Below are 17,570 nucleotides of genomic sequence, written 5' to 3'. Positions count from 1 at the left end.
ATGGGTCCATCCAGCCCCCCCATCAGCCCCATGTCCCCATCCATGTCCCCATGGGTCCATCCAGCCCCCCCATCAGCCCCATGTCCCCATCCATGTCCCCATGGGTCCATCCAGCCCCCCCTTCAGCCCCATGTCCCCATCCATGTCCCCATGGGTCCATCCAGCCCCCCCTTCAGCCCCATGTTCCCATCCATGTCCCCATGGGTCCATCCAGCCCCCCCTTCAGCCCCATGTCCCCATCCATGTCCCCATGGGTCCATCCAGCCCCCCCTTCAGCTCCATGTCCCCATCCATGTCCCCATGGGTCCATCCAGCCCCCCCTTCAGCTCCATGTCCCCATGGGTCCATCCAGCCCCCCCTTCAGCCCCATGTCCCCATGGGTCCCTTCAGCCCCATGTCCCCATGGGTCCATCCAGCCCCCCCTTCAGCCCCATGTCCCCATCCATGTCCCCATGGGTCCATCCAGCCCCCCCTTCAGCCCCATGTCCCCATCCATGTCCCCATGGGTCCATCCAGCCCCCCCTTCAGCCCCATGTCCCCATCCATGTCCCCATGGGTCCATCCAGCCCCCCCTTCAGCCCCATGTCCCCATCCATGTCCCCATGGGTCCATCCAGCCCCCCCTTCAGCCCCATGGGTCCATCCAGCCCCCCCTTCAGCCCCATGGGTCCATCCAGCCCCCCCTTCAGCCCCATGTCCCCATGGGTCCATCCAGCCCCCCCTTCAGCCCCATGTCCCCATGGGTCCATCCAGCCCCCCCTTCAGCCCCATGTCCCCATGGGTCCATCCAGCCCCCCCTTCAGCCCCATGTCCCCATGGGTCCATCCAGCCCCCCCTTCAGCCCCATGTCCCCATGGGTCCATCCAGCCCCCCCTTCAGCCCCATGTCACCATGGGTCCATCCAGCCCCCCCTTCAGCCCCATGTCCCCATGGGTCCATCCAGCCCCCCCTTCAGCCCCATGTCCCCATGGGTCCATCCAGCCCCCCCTTCAGCCCCATGTCCCCATCCATGTCCCCATGGGTCCATCCAGCCCCCCCTTCAGCCCCATTTCCCCATCCATGTCCCCATGGGTCCATCCAGCCCCCCCTTCAGCCCCATGTCCCCATCCATGTCCCCATGGGTCCATCCAGCCCCCCCTTCAGCCCCACGTCCCCATCCATGTCCCCATGGGTCCATCCAGCCCCCCCTTCAGCCCCATGTCCCCATGGGTCCATCCAGCCCCCCCTTCAGCCCCATGTCCCCATGGGTCCATCCAGCCCCCCCTTCAGCTCCATGTCCCCATCCATGTCCCCATGGGTCCATCCAGCCCCCCCTTCAGCTCCATGTCCCCATGGGTCCATCCAGCCCCCCCGTTCAGCCCCATGGGTCCATCCAGCCCCCCCTTCAGCCCCATGTCCCCATGGGTCCATCCAGCCCCCCCTTCAGCCCCATGGGTCCATCCAGCCCCCCCTTCAGCCCCATGGGTCCATCCAGCCCCCCCTTCAGCCCCATGTCCCCATGGGTTCATCCAGCCCCCCCTTCAGCCCCATGTCCCCATGGGTCCATCCAGCCCCCCCTTCAGCCCCATGTCCCCATGGGTCCATCCAGCCCCCCCTTCAGCCCCATGTCCCCATGGGTCCATCCAGCCCCCCCTTCAGCCCCATGTCCCCATGGGTCCATCCAGCCCCCCCTTCAGCCCCATGTCCCCATGGGTCCATCCAGCTCCCCCTTCAGCCCCATGTCCCCATGGGTCCATCCAGCCCCCCCTTCAGCCCCATGTCCCCATGGGTCCATCCAGCCCCCCCTTCAGCCCCATGTCCCCATCCATGTCCCCATGGGTCCATCCAGCCCCCCCTTCAGCCCCATGTCCCCATCCATGTCCCCATGGGTCCATCCAGCCCCCCCTTCAGCCCCATGTCCCCATCCAGCCCCATGTCCCCATCCATGTCCCCATGGGTCCATCCAGCCCCCCCTTCAGCCCCATGTCCCCATCCATGTCCTCATGGGTCCATCCAGCCCCATGTCCCCATGGGTCCATCCAGCCCCCCCTTCAGCCCCATGTCCTCATCCATGTCCCCATGGGTCCATCCAGCCCCCCCTTCAGCCCCATGTCCCCATCCATGTCCCCATGGGTCCATCCAGCCCCATGTCCCCATCCATGTCCCCATGGGTCCATCCAGCCCCATGTCCCCATCCATGTCCCCATGGGTCCATCCAGCCCCATGTCCCCATCCATGTCCCCATGGGTCCATCCAGCCCCATGTCCGCATCCATGTCCCCATCCATGTCCCCATGGGTCCATCCAGCCCCATGTCCCCATCCATGTCCCCATGGGTCCATCCAGCCCCCCCTTCAGCCCCATGTCCCCATGGGTCCATCCAGCCCCCCCTTCAGCCCCATGTCCCCATCCATGTCCCCATGGGTACATCCAGCCCCATGTCCCCATCCATGTCCCCATGGGTCGATCCAGCCCCCCCTTCAGCCCCATGTCCCCATCCATGTCCCCATGGGTACATCCAGCCCCATGTCCCCATGGGTCCATCCAGCCCCCCCATTCAGCCCCATGTCCCCATCCATGTCCCCATGGGTCCATCCAGCCCCCCCATTCAGCCCCATGTCCCCATGGGTCCATCCAGCCCCCCCATTCAGCCCCATGTCCCCATGGGTCCATCCAGCCCCATGTCCCCATCCATGTCCCCATGGGTCCATCCAGCCCCATGTCCCCATCCAGCCCCATGTCCCCATCCATGTCCCCATCCAGCCCCATGTCCCCATCCATGTCCCCATAGGTCCATCCAGCCCCCCCATTCAGCCCCATGTCCCCATCCATGTCCCCATGGGTCCATCCAGCCCCCCCATTCAGCCCCATGTCCCCATGGGTCCATCCAGCCCCCCCATTCAGCCCCCTGTCCCCATCCATGTCCCCATGGGTCCATCCAGCCCCCCCATTCAGCCCCATGTCCCCATGGGTCCATCCAGCCCCTCCATTCAGCCCCATGTCCCCATGGGTCCATCCAGCCCCCCCATTCAGCCCCATGTCCCCATCCATGTCCCCATGGGTCCATCCAGCCCCCCCATTCAGCCCCATGACCCCATCCATGTCCCCATGGGTCCATCCAGCCCCCCCATTCAGCCCCATGTCCCCATGGGTCCATCCAGCCCCCCCATTCAGCCCCATGTCCCCATGGGTCCATCCAGCCCCCCCATTCAGCCCCATGTCCCCATGGGTCCATCCAGCCCCCCATTCAGCCCCATGTCCCCATGGGTCCATCCAGCCCCCCCATTCAGCCCCATGTCCCCATGGGTCCATCCAGCCCCCCCATTCAGCCCCATGTCCCCATGGGTCCATCCAGCCCCCCCATTCAGCCCCATGTCCCCATGGGTCCATCCAGCCCCCCCATTCAGCCCCATGTCCCCATCCATGTCCCCATGGGTCCATCCAGCCCCCCCATTCAGCCCCATGTCCCCATCCATGTCCCCATGGGTCCATCCAGCCCCCCCATTCAGCCCCATGTCCCCATCCATGTCCCCATGGGTCCATCCAGCCCCCCCATTCAGCCCCATGTCCCCATCCATGTCCCCATGGGTCCATCCAGCCCCCCCATTCAGCCCCATGTCCCCATCCATGTCCCCATGGGTCCATCCAGCCCCCCCATTCAGCCCCATGTCCCCATCCATGTCCCCATGGGTCCATCCAGCCCCCCCATTCAGCCCCATGTCCCCATCCATGTCCCCATGGGTCCATCCAGCCCCCCCATTCAGCCCCATGTCCCCATCCATGTCCCCATGGGTCCATCCAGCCCCCCCATTCAGCCCCATGTCCCCATCCATGTCCCCATGGGTCCATCCAGCCCCCCCATTCAGCCCCATGTCCCCATCCATGTCCCCATGGGTCCATCCAGCCCCCCCATTCAGCCCCATGTCCCCATCCATGTCCCCATGGGTCCATCCAGCCCCCCCATTCAGCCCCATGTCCCCATCCATGTCCCCATGGGTCCATCCAGCCCCCCCATTCAGCCCCATGTCCCCATCCATGTCCCCATGGGTCCATCCAGCCCCCCCATTCAGCCCCATGTCCCCATCCATGTCCCCATGGGTCCATCCAGCCCCATGTCCCCATCCATGTCCCCATGGGTCCATCCAGCCCCCCCATTCAGCCCCATGTCCCCATGGGTCCATCCAGCCCCCCCTTCAGCCCCATGTCCCCATCCATGTCCCCATGGGTCCATCCAGCCCCCCCTTCAGCCCCATGTCCCCATGGGTCCATCCAGCCCCCCCTTCAGACCCATGTCCCCATGGGTCCATCCAGCCCCCCCTTCAGCCCCATGTCCCCATCCATGTCCCCATGGGTCCATCCAGCCCCCCCTTCAGCCCCATGTCCCCATCCATGTCCCCATGGGTCCATCCAGCCCCCCCTTCAGCCCCATGTCCCCATCCATGTCCCCATGGGTCCATCCAGCCCCCCCTTCAGCCCCATGTCCCCATCCATGTCCCCATGGGTCCATCCAGCCCCCCCTTCAGCCCCATGTCCCCATCCATGTCCCCATGGGTCCATCCAGCCCCCCCTTCAGCCCCATGTCCCCATCCATGTCCCCATGGGTCCATCCAGCCCCCCCTTCAGCCCCATGTCCCCATGGGTCCATCCAGCCCCCCCTTCAGCCCCATGTCCCCATCCATGTCCCCATGGGTCCATCCAGCCCCCCTTTCAGCCCCATGTCCCCATCCATGTCCCCATGGGTCCATCCAGCCCCCCCTTCAGCCCCATGTCCCCATCCGTCCATCCAGCCCCCCCTTCAGCCCCATGTCCCCATCCATGTCCCCATGGGTCCATCCAGCCCCCCCTTCAGCCCCATGTCCCCATCCAGCCCCATGTCCCCATCCATGTCCCCATGGGTCCATCCAGCCCCCCCTTCAGCCCCATGTCCCCATCCATGTCCTCATGGGTCCATCCAGCCCCATGTCCCCATGGGTCCATCCAGCCCCCCCTTCAGCCCCATGTCCCCATCCATGTCCCCATGGGTCCATCCAGCCCCCCCTTCAGCCCCATTCCCCATGGGTCCATCCAGCCCCATGTCCCCATCCATGTCCCCATGGGTCCATCCAGCCCCATGTCCCCATCCATGTCCCCATGGGTCCATCCAGCCCCATGTCCCCATCCATGTCCCCATGGGTCCATCCAGCCCCATGTCCCCATCCATGTCCCCATGGGTCCATCCAGCCCCCCCTTCAGCCCCATGTCCCCATGGGTCCATCCAGCCCCCCCTTCAGCCCCATGTCCCCATGGGTCCATCCAGCCCCCCCTTCAGCCCCATGTCCCCATCCATGTCCCCATGGGTACATCCAGCCCCATGTCCCCATCCATGTCCCCATGGGTCGATCCAGCCCCCCCTTCAGCCCCATGTCCCCATCCATGTCCCCATGGGTCCATCCAGCCCCATGGGTCCATCCAGCCCCCCCATTCAGCCCCATGTCCCCATCCATGTCCCCATGGGTCCATCCAGCCCCCCCATTCAGCCCCATGTCCCCATCCATGTCCCCATGGGTCCATCCAGCCCCCCCATTCAGCCCCATGTCCCCATGGGTCCATCCAGCCCCCCCATTCAGCCCCATGTCAGCATCCATGTCCCCATGGGTCCATCCAGCCCCATGTCCCCATCCATGTCCCCATGGGTCCATCCAGCCCCATCCATGTCCCCATAGGTCCATCCAGCCCCCCCATTCAGCCCCATGTCCCCATCCATGTCCCCATGGGTCCATCCAGCCCCCCCATTCAGCCCCATGTCCCCATCCATGTCCCCATGGGTCCATCCAGCCCCCCCATTCAGCCCCATGTCCCCATCCATGTCCCCATGGGTCCATCCAGCCCCCCCATTCAGCCCCATGTCCCCATCCATGTCCCCATGGGTCCATCCAGCCCCCCCATTCAGCCCCATGTCCCCATCCATGTCCCCATGGGTCCATCCAGCCCCCCCATTCAGCCCCATGTCCCCATCCATGTCCCCATGGGTCCATCCAGCCCCCCCATTCAGCCCCATGTCCCCATCCATGTCCCCATGGGTCCATCCAGCCCCCCCATTCAGCCCCATGTCCCCATCCATGTCCCCATGGGTCCATCCAGCCCCCCCATTCAGCCCCATGTCCCCATCCATGTCCCCATGGGTCCATCCAGCCCCCCCATTCAGCCCCATGTCCCCATCCATGTCCCCATGGGTCCATCCAGCCCCCCCATTCAGCCCCATGTCCCCATGGGTCCATCCAGCCCCCCCATTCAGCCCCATGTCCCCATGGGTCCATCCAGCCCCCCCATTCAGCCCCATGTCCCCATCCATGTCCCCATGGGTCCATCCAGCCCCCCCATTCAGCCCCATGTCCCCATCCATGTCCCCATGGGTCCATCCAGCCCCCCCATTCAGCCCCATGTCCCCATGGGTCCATCCAGCCCCCCCATTCAGCCCCATGTCCCCATCCATGTCCCCATGGGTCCATCCAGCCCCCCCTTCAGCCCCATGTCCCCATGGGTCCATCCAGCCCCCCCTTCAGCCCCATGTCCCCATGGGTCCATCCAGCCCCCCCTTCAGCCCCATGTCCCCATGGGTCCATCCAGCCCCCCCTTCAGCCCCATGTCCCCATGGGTCCATCCAGCCCCCCCTTCAGCCCCATGTCCCCATGGGTCCATCCAGCCCCCCCTTCAGCCCCATGTCCCCATGGGTCCATCCAGCCCCCCCTTCAGCCCCATGTCCCCATGGGTCCATCCAGCCCCCCCTTCAGCCCCATGTCCCCATGGGTCCATCCAGCCCCCCCTTCAGCCCCATGTCCCCATGGGTCCATCCAGCCCCCCCTTCAGCCCCATGTCCCCATGGGTCCATCCAGCCCCCCCTTCAGCCCCATGTCCCCATGGGTCCATCCAGCCCCCCCTTCAGCCCCATGTCCCCATGGGTCCATCCAGCCCCCCCTTCAGCCCCATGTCCCCATGGGTCCATCCAGCCCCCCCTTCAACCCCATGTCCCCATGGGTCCATCCAGCCCCCCCTTCAGCCCCATGTCCCCATGGGTCCATCCAGCCCCCCCTTCAGCCCCATGTCCCCATGGGTCCATCCAGCCCCCCCTTCAGCCCCATGTCCCCATGGGTCCATCCAGCCCCCCCTTCAGCCCCATGTCCCCATGGGTCCATCCAGCCCCCCCTTCAGCCCCATGTCCCCATGGGTCCATCCAGCCCCCCCTTCAGCCCCATGTGTCCATCCAGCCCCCCCTTCAGCCCCATGTCCCCATGGGTCCATCCAGCCCCCCCTTCAGCCCCATGTGTCCATCCAGCCCCCCCTTCAGCCCCATGTCCCCATGGGTCCATCCAGCCCCCCCTTCAGCCCCATGTCCCCATGGGTCCATCCAGCCCCCCCTTCAGCCCCATGTCCCCATGGGTCCATCCAGCCCCCCCTTCAGCCCCATGTCCCCATGGGTCCATCCAGCCACCCCATTCAGCCCCATGTCCCCATGGGTCCATCCAGCCACCCCATTCAGCCCCATGTCCCCATCCATATCCCCATGGGTCCATCCAGCCCCATGTCCCCATCCATGTCCCCATGGGTCCATCCAGCCCCATGTCCCCATCCATGTCCCCATAGGTCCATCCAGCCCCCCATTCAGCCCCATGTCCCCATGGGTCCATCCAGCCCCCCCATTCAGCCCCATGTCCCCATCCATGTCCCCATGGGTCCATCCAGCCCCCCCATTCAGCCCCATGTCCCCATCCATGTCCCCATGGGTCCATCCAGCCCCCCCATTCAGCCCCATGTCCCCATCCATGTCCCCATGGGTCCATCCAGCCCCCCCATTCAGCCCCATGAAACCATCCATGTCCCCATGGGTCCATCCAGCCCCCCCATTCAGCCCCATGTCCCCATGGGTCCATCCAGCCCCCCCCATTCAGCCCCATGTCCCCATGGGTCCATCCAGCCCCCCCATTCAGCCCCATGTCCCCATCCATGTCCCCATGGGTCCATCCAGCCCCCCCATTCAGCCCCATGTCCCCATCCATGTCCCCATGGGTCCATCCAGCCCCCCCATTCAGCCCCATGTCCCCATGGGTCCATCCAGCCCCCCCATTCAGCCCCATGTCCCCATCCATGTCCCCATGGGTCCATCCAGCCCCCCCATTCAGCCCCATGTCCCCATCCATGTCCCCATGGGTCCATCCAGCCCCCCCTTCAGCCCCATGTCCCCATGGGTCCATCCAGCCCCCCCATTCAGCCCCATGTCCCCATCCATGTCCCCATGGGTCCATCCAGCCCCCCCTTCAGCCCCATGTCCCCATCCATGTCCCCATGGGTCCATCCAGCCCCCCCTTCAGCCCCATGTCCCCATCCATGTCCCCATGGGTCCATCCAGCCCCCCTTCAGCCCCATGTCCCCATCCATGTCCCCATGGGTCCATCCAGCCCCCCCTTCAGCCCCATGTCCCCATGGGTCCATCCAGCCCCCCCTTCAGCCCCATGTCCCCATGGGTCCATCCAGCCCCCCCTTCAGCCCCATGTCCCCATGGGTCCATCCAGCCCCATCCATGTCCCCATGGGTCCATCCAGCCCCATCCATGTCCCCATGGGTCCATCCAGCCCCATCCATGTCCCCATGGGTCCATCCAGCCCCATCCATGTCCCCATGGGTCCATCCAGCCCCATCCATGTCCCCATGGGTCCATCCAGCCCCATCCATGTCCCCATGGGTCCATCCAGCCCCATCCATGTCCCCATGGGTCCATCCAGCCCCATCCATGTCCCCATGGGTCCATCCAGCCCCATCCATGTCCCCATGGGTCCATCCAGCCCCATCCATGTCCCCATGGGTCCATCCAGCCCCATCCATGTCCCCATGGGTCCATCCAGCCCCATCCATGTCCCCATGGGTCCATCCAGCCCCATCCATGTCCCCATGGGTCCATCCAGCCCCATCCATGTCCCCATGGGTCCATCCAGCCCCATCCATGTCCCCATGGGTCCATCCAGCCCCATCCATGTCCCCATGGGTCCATCCAGCCCCATCCATGTCCCCATGGGTCCATCCAGCCCCATCCATGTCCCCATGGGTCCATCCAGCCCCATCCATGTCCCCATGGGTCCATCCAGCCCCATGTCCCCATCCATGTCCCCATGGGTCCATCCAGCCCCATGTCCCCATCCATGTCCCCATGGGTCCATCCAGCCCCATGTCCCCATGGGTCCATCCAGCCCCATGTCCCCATCCATGTCCCCATGGGTCCATCCAGCCCCATGTCCCCATCCATGTCCCCATGGGTCCATCCAGCCCCATGTCCCCATGGGTCCATCCAGCCCCATGTCCCCATGGGTCCATCCAGCCCCATGTCCCCATGGGTCCATCCAGCCCCATGTCCCCATGGGTCCATCCAGCCCCATGTCCCCATGGGTCCATCCAGCCCCATGTCCCCATGGGTCCATCCAGCCCCATGTCCCCATGGGTCCATCCAGCCCCATGGGTCCATCCAGCCCCATGGGTCCATCCAGCCCCATGTCCCCATGGGTCCATCCAGCCCCATGTCCCCATCCAGCCCCATGTCCCCATGGGTCCATCCAGCCCCATGTCCCCATCCATGTCCCCATGGGTCCATCCAGCCCCATGTCCCCATGGGTCCATCCAGCCCCATCCATGTCCCCATGGGTCCATCCAGCCCCATGTCCCCATCCATGTCCCCATGGGTCCATCCAGCCCCATGTCCCCATCCAGCCCCATGTCCCCATCCATGTCCCCATGGGTCCATCCAGCCCCATGTCCCCATCCATGTCCCCATGGGTCCATCCAGCCCCATGTCCCCATCCAGCCCCATGTCCCCATCCATGTCCCCATGGGTCCATCCAGCCCCATGTCCCCATCCATGTCCCCATCCATGTCCCCATGGGTCCATCCAGCCCCATGTCCCCATCCATGTCCCCATGGGTCCATCCAGCCCCATGTCCCCATCCATGTCCCCATGGGTCCATCCAGCCCCATGTCCCCATCCATGTCCCCATGGGTCCATCCAGCCCCATGTCCCCATCCATGTCCCCATGGGTCCATCCAGCCCCATGTCCCCATCCATGTCCCCATGGGTCCATCCAGCCCCCCCTTCAGCCCCATGTCCCCATCCATGTCCCCATGGGTCCATCCAGCCCCCCCTTCAGCCCCATGTCCCCATGGGTCCATCCAGCCCCCCCTTCAGCCCCATGTCCCCATCCATGTCCCCATGGGTCCATCCAGCCCCCCCATCAGCCCCATGTCCCCATCCATGTCCCCATGGGTCCATCCAGCCCCCCCATCAGCCCCATGTCCCCATCCATGTCCCCATGGGTCCATCCAGCCCCCCCATCAGCCCCATGTCCCCATCCATGTCCCCATGTGTCCATCCAGCCCCCCCTTCAGCCCCATGTCCCCATCCATGTCCCCATGGGTCCATCCAGCCCCCCCTTCAGCCCCATGTTCCCATCCATGTCCCCATGGGTCCATCCAGCCCCCCCTTCAGCCCCATGTCCCCATCCATGTCCCCATGGGTCCATCCAGCCCCCCCTTCAGCTCCATGTCCCCATCCATGTCCCCATGGGTCCATCCAGCCCCCCCTTCAGCTCCATGTCCCCATGGGTCCATCCAGCCCCCCCTTCAGCCCCATGTCCCCATGGGTCCCTTCAGCCCCATGTCCCCATGGGTCCATCCAGCCCCCCCTTCAGCCCCATGTCCCCATGGGTCCCTTCAGCCCCATGTCCCCATGGGTCCATCCAGCCCCCCCTTCAGCCCCATGTCCCCATCCATGTCCCCATGGGTCCATCCAGCCCCCCCTTCAGCCCCATGTCCCCATGGGTCCCTTCAGCCCCATGTCCCCATGGGTCCATCCAGCCCCCCCTTCAGCCCCATGTCCCCATGGGTCCATCCAGCCCCCCCTTCAGCCCCATGTCCCCATGGGTCCATCCAGCCCCCCCTTCAGCCCCATGGGTCCATCCAGCCCCCCCTTCAGCCCCATGTCCCCATGGGTCCATCCAGCCCCCCCTTCAGCCCCATGGGTCCATCCAGCCCCCCCTTCAGCCCCATGTCCCCATGGGTCCATCCAGCCCCCCCTTCAGCCCCATGGGTCCATCCAGCCCCCCCTTCAGCCCCATGTCCCCATGGGTCCATCCAGCCCCCCCTTCAGCCCCATGGGTCCATCCAGCCCCCCCTTCAGCCCCATGTCCCCATGGGTCCATCCAGCCCCCCCTTCAGCCCCATGGGTCCATCCAGCCCCCCCTTCAGCCCCATGTCCCCATGGGTCCATCCAGCCCCCCCTTCAGCCCCATGGGTCCATCCAGCCCCCCCTTCAGCCCCATGTCCCCATGGGTCCATCCAGCCCCCCCTTCAGCCCCATGGGTCCATCCAGCCCCCCCTTCAGCCCCATGTCCCCATGGGTCCATCCAGCCCCCCCTTCAGCCCCATGGGTCCATCCAGCCCCCCCTTCAGCCCCATGTCCCCATGGGTCCATCCAGCCCCCCCTTCAGCCCCATGGGTCCATCCAGCCCCCCCTTCAGCCCCATGTCCCCATGGGTCCATCCAGCCCCCCCTTCAGCCCCATGGGTCCATCCAGCCCCCCCTTCAGCCCCATGTCCCCATGGGTCCATCCAGCCCCCCCTTCAGCCCCATGGGTCCATCCAGCCCCCCCTTCAGCCCCATGGGTCCATCCAGCCCCCCCTTCAGCCCCATGGGTCCATCCAGCCCCCCCTTCAGCCCCATGTGTCCATCCAGCCCCCCCTTCAGCCCCATGGGTCCATCCAGCCCCCCCTTCAGCCCCATGTGTCCATCCAGCCCCCCCTTCAGCCCCATGGGTCCATCCAGCCCCCCCTTCAGCCCCATGTCCCCATGGGTCCATCCAGCCCCCCCTTCAGCCCCATGTCCCCATGGGTCCATCCAGCCCCCCCTTCAGCCCCATGGGTCCATCCAGCCCCCCCTTCAGCCCCATGTCCCCATGGGTCCATCCAGCCCCCCCTTCAGCCCCATGTGTCCATCCAGCCCCCCCTTCAGCCCCATGTCCCCATGGGTCCATCCAGCCCCCCCTTCAGCCCCATGTGTCCATCCAGCCCCCCCTTCAGCCCCATGTCCCCATGGGTCCATCCAGCCCCCCCTTCAGCCCCATGTGTCCATCCAGCCCCCCCTTCAGCCCCATGTCCCCATGGGTCCATCCAGCCCCCCCTTCAGCCCCATGTGTCCATCCAGCCCCCCCTTCAGCCCCATGTCCCCATGGGTCCATCCAGCCCCCCCTTCAGCCCCATGTGTCCATCCAGCCCCCCCTTCAGCCCCATGTCCCCATGGGTCCATCCAGCCCCCCCTTCAGCCCCATGTCCCCATGGGTCCCTTCAGCCCCATGTCCCCATCCATGTCCCCATGGGTCCATCCAGCCCCATGTCCCCATCCATGTCCCCATGGGTCCATCCAGCCCCCCCTTCAGCCCCATGTCCCCATCCATGTCCCCATGGGTCCATCCAGCCCCATGTCCCCATCCATGTCCCCATGGGTCCATCCAGCCCCATGTCCCCATCCATGTCCCCATGGGTCCATCCAGCCCCATGTCCCCATCCATGTCCCCATGGGTCCATCCAGCCCCATGTCCCCATCCATGTCCCCATGGGTCCATCCAGCCCCATGTCCCCATCCATGTCCCCATGGGTCCATCCAGCCCCATGTCCCCATCCATGTCCCCATGGGTCCATCCAGCCCCATGTCCCCATCCATGTCCCCATGGGTCCATCCAGCCCCATGTCCCCATCCATGTCCCCATGGGTCCATCCAGCCCCATGTCCCCATGGGTCCATCCAGCCCCATGTCCCCATGGGTCCATCCAGCCCCATGTCCCCATGGGTCCATCCAGCCCCATGTCCCCATGGGTCCATCCAGCCCCATGTCCCCATGGGTCCATCCAGCCCCATGTCCCCATCCATGTCCCCATGGGTCCATCCAGCCCCATGTCCCCATCCATGTCCCCATGGGTCCATCCAGCCCCCCCTTCAGCCCCATGTCCCCATCCATGTCCCCATGGGTCCATCCAGCCCCCCCTTCAGCCCCATGTCCCCATGTGACCAGCCTGCGACCCCTCCATATATGGATGATGACCAATGCTGGGAACACTCACCCAGAAAAACGTGGCTATTGCACTTGACTTGAAGGTGAAGCAGGGAGAGCTGTAGCCAGGCCTGCAGCCTTGTTTCCAGGGTGATGGTGAGAGAGCAGAGTGCAGGTCACCGTATACTCAGCCCAGGAGCCGGCTTAAAAGGCCAAGAGAGCAGGAGAGAAGAGGGCGGTGCGCGGTGCTGGTGCGGTGTTCCATACCCGGACGGGAGCCGGTGTTACAAGGCCAATTCCAAGGGAGCAGGAGCCGGGACTGGAGAGCAGAGCGCGGCGTCGGCGTATCAAAAGCCGGCAGGGGATCAGGGAGAGGAGAGCGTGACGTCACCGTGTCACGTGACACCACACAACTGCCAGCCACCAGCGGGAAAGCAGTGCGCGGTGCGTGTCACCGCCCACCAAGATCACGTCCTCCTGTCATGTGACTATGCGCGTCACCCGCTGTCGCCACTGAATAGTAGGAGCGCCGCAGGCGACGCTACATTTCCTTCTGCTGCGCTTTTAAAGGGTCCGCACTTTTTAAGAGCCCCCGCTACCAATTCTCTCACTCTCTCATCGGGGCCCACCGGGAATTTTTCCCGCTATCACACCAGGCCAGTCCTACCCTGCATGGGCCCATCAGGTAAAGTGATGGAATGACGTTTTCTCTCCTCCTGTTGAAAAATGACATTTTCTGCCACCTATTGATGAGAGAAAAAAAGTGATGAAGATTTACAAACTTCTAACATTAGTCAGTGAAAAACATACAGAACAAGGATGCAAATGGATCTTTTTTTGGCAATCCAATCATTTGAATGGGCCAGTTTTATCTGCAAATCAGATTACAATCAAACATGTCTCAAATTTCTTTTGTGAACCATCAGCATCAGAAAAGGTCCATAGACTATAATTATTATGTTTTTATAAGCAAAGAAAAGGAACACAATGCAAACTCTAAAATCAGACATTTAAATGGATGAGTTTGGTGGGCAAACAGGGTCTGACTGGAGCACCGGGACACTGGACGATTATCCGGTGGGCCAGGGTCCTTGGCAGGACCCTGAGCAGGACGTAGAGGGGGCCCACTGGTTTCAACTGAATGTGCATCCGAGGACATTTCATTAATGATCAGTATTGTAATATTCGGTCACTATGTTGTAATATCTGGTCCGGTCATGGTGTGGTATTTATCCCTGTATGTGTTATTATTTGGTCACTATGTGGTGTGGACATGGTGTGGTGGTATTTCTCCCTTGTATGTGGAATTATTTGGTCGCTATATGTTGGTAATATCTGGTCTGGTCATGGTGTGGCGATATTTCTCCCTTTTACAGTATGAGGTATTGTTCGGTCACTATGTGGTGGTCATATATGGTCTGCTCACGGTGTGACGGTAGTTCTCCCTTCTATGTGGAATAATTTGGTCGCTATATGCTGCTAAAATCTGGTCTGGTCATGGTGTGGCGATATTTGTCCCTTTTACAGTATGAGGTATTGTTCGGTGACTATGTGGTGGTCATATGTGGTCTGCTCACGGTGTGACGGTAGTTCTCCCTTCTATGTGGAATAATTTGGTCGCTATATGCTGCTAAAATCTGGTCTGGTCATGGTGTGGCGATATTTGTCCCTTTTACAGTATGAGGTATTGTTCGGTCACTATGTGGTGGTCATGTGGTCTGCTCACGGTGTGACGGTAGTTCTCCCTTCTATGTGGAATAATTTGGTCGCTATATGCTGCTAAAATCTGGTCTGATCATGGTGTGGCGATATTTGTCCCTTATACAATATGTGGTATTATTCGGTCACTATGTGGTGGTAATATGTGGTCTGGTCACGGTGTGGCTGTATTTCTCCCTTCTACGTGGGATTATTCGGTCGCTTTATGCTGGTAATATGTGGTCTGGTCACAGTGTCACGTTAGTTCTCCCTTGAATGTGGTATTATTGGTCTTGAAAAAGTGGATTGTGTTGTGTATAGCAGTCAATTGTTCTCTCTGATATTAATTAGGAGAATAATCTTTATTTAGATTTCTGATTAAATACTTGGAACAAGATGCACTTACAGGAATTCTACTGTGAAAACAGGTAATCACCTTTCCAAAGGATAAGTGATAAGGTATTGATTGGTGGGGGTCTGACTGCTGGGACCCGCACCGATTGGTAGAATGTGGAGCTTTTATCCCCACTAGACTGGAGCAGCATGTGCGACTTCACCACTGATCCATTCATTCCCTCAATGGCTGCGAGCGCTGCTCTTGTTTTTTTCTGGAAGCCCCATAGAGAATGAATGGATCTGGGGTCAGACATCCCACCTGCCACTGCATTTTAAAATGGGGATAAAAGTGTCCTGTCAGGGATAAAACTTCCCAATTCTGATCAGTGCGGTTTCCAATGGTCGGACCCAAACGATCATTAAGTTATCACCAATCCTGAGGAGCCCATGGATCGGTGATAACTTGTTTTCACCAAAGAAGCCCTTTAATGCAAACTACCGTAATTGTCCATCCCAGTTGTGCTGTGCACACAGTAGATGTGCAGGAGCCGCCTGTGTTTTACAGTCGAGGTCCCACTAGAACGGGGATAACGGCTAACAGGTATCAGCATCTAGCTGTAGGGTGGGCCCCAGTCTCCCCAGTCCCACGCTGTGGGCAAATATAACCTGTCTGGGCAATTGTAGCCAATTTTGCTGCAAAAAAAGAAAAGTCTTTTTACCTTTTTAGCCATAACTTTCAATGTCTTGGATAAATGTGTAACCCTTTATTAAATTCTGCCTTTATTATGGGGATCTCATGGTAGTAGAGCATACCAGAGGTTGACTATATTTTATTTATTTATTTTTTACAGAAAGATCCAGGTAAAGAAAAAAAAAAAAGTAAAACAAAATGGAAACCAAAAGAAAATAAACAGAACACACCTTTTTGGTAAATGTTTATACTTTGAGCAGCCCCATGATATAAGCTGGTGCAGGTCACTAATCAGACAAATCCACATGAATGAGTGTAAGAAGTGAATGCAGCACTCACCGCTATAATAAAACATTGTATTCCATCATTAATAACCATCAGCTTCTCACAGAGGGAGGTCGGCGAGTGGTAGATACAGCGCATTGTGAAAGGATTTGGCCCCCTTGAACTTTTCCACCTTTTGCCACATTTCTGGCTTCAAACATAAAGATATAAAATTCAAATTTTTTTGGGAAGAATCAACAAGTGGGAATGAAATTTATTGGATATTTTAAACTTAAAAATAAAAAATGAAAAGTGCAATATTATTCGGCCCCTTTACTTTCAGTGCAGCAAACTCACTCCAGAAGTTCAGTGAGGATCTCTGAATGATCCAATGTTGTCCTAAATGACTGGTAACGATAACTAGAATCCACTGATCCAATGTTGTCCTAAATGACTGGTAACGATAACTAGAATCCACCTGTGTGTAATCAAGTCTCTGTATAAATGCACCTGCTCTGTGATAGTCTCAGGGTTCTGTTTCAAGTGCAGAGAGCACCATGAAGACCAAGGAACACACCAGGCAGGTCCGAGATACTGTTGTGGCGAAGTTCAAAGCCGGATTTGGATACAAAAAGATTTCCCAAGTTTTAAACATCTCAAGGAGCACTGTGCAAGCGATCATATTGAAATGGAAGGAGTATCAGACCAATGCTAATCTACCAAGACCCGGCCGTCCCTCTAAACCAGTGTTTCCCAAACTCCAGTCCTCACGGACCACCACAGGTCATGTTTTCAGGATTTCCTTAGTATTGCATAGATGATGGAAGTATCATCAAGGCATCAGGAATTTTCTCACCTGTGCAATACTATGGAAATCCTGAAAACATGACCTGTGGGGTCTGTGAGGACTGGAGTATGGGAAACACTGCTCTAAACTTTCATCTCGAACAAGGAGAAGACTGATCAGAGATGCCGCCAAAAGGCCGATGATCACTCTGGATGAACTGCAGAGATCTAGAGCTGAGGTGGGTTAGTCTGTCCATAGGACAACAATCAGTTATACACTGCACAAATCTGGGCTTTATGGAAGAATGGCAAGAAGAAAGCCATTTCTCAAAGATATCTATAAAAAGTCTCGTTTGAAGTTTGCCACAAGCCATCTGGTAGACACACCAAACATGTGGAATAAGGTGCTCTGGTCAGATGAAACCAAAATCAAACTTTTTGGCCACAATGCAAAACGATATGTTTGGCGTAAAAGCAACACAGCTCATCACCCTCAAAACACCATCCCCACTGTCGAACATGGTGGTGGCAGCATCATGGTTTGGGCCTGCTTTTCTTCAGCAGGGACAGAGAAGATGGTTAAAATTGATGGGAAGATGGATGGAGCCAAATACAGGACCATTCTGGAAGAAAACCTGTTGGAGTCTGCAAAAGACCTGAGACTGGGACGGAAATTTATCTTCCAACAAGACAATGATCCCAAACATAAAGCAAAATCTACAATGGAGTGGGTCAAAAATAAACATATCCAGGTGTTAG

The 17,570-nt window shown here is 60.3% G+C and overlaps 1 long non-coding RNA gene across 1 annotated transcript in view; it reads right to left on the bottom strand.

Moving 5' to 3' along the window:
* LOC141213717 (uncharacterized) overlaps nucleotides 1-13,382 on the bottom strand; it is a 30,147-nt gene extending 16,765 nt beyond the window's left edge. The window contains exon 1 of the long non-coding RNA XR_012283084.1: nucleotides 13,107-13,382. This is a non-coding gene — a long non-coding RNA (uncharacterized lncRNA). The remainder of the gene's footprint in view (nucleotides 1-13,106) is intronic.
* Between the last annotated feature and the right edge of the window lie 4,188 nt (nucleotides 13,383-17,570).

Source organism: Phyllobates terribilis, unplaced genomic scaffold (genome assembly GCF_046119375.1).
Source record: "Phyllobates terribilis strain yellow unplaced genomic scaffold, ASM4611937v1 Scaffold_209__1_contigs__length_3470805, whole genome shotgun sequence".
Lineage (NCBI taxonomy): Eukaryota > Metazoa > Chordata > Amphibia > Anura > Dendrobatidae > Phyllobates > Phyllobates terribilis.
Note: the sequence above shows the minus strand (reverse complement) of the source record. Positions and strands in the feature narration are given on the sequence as shown.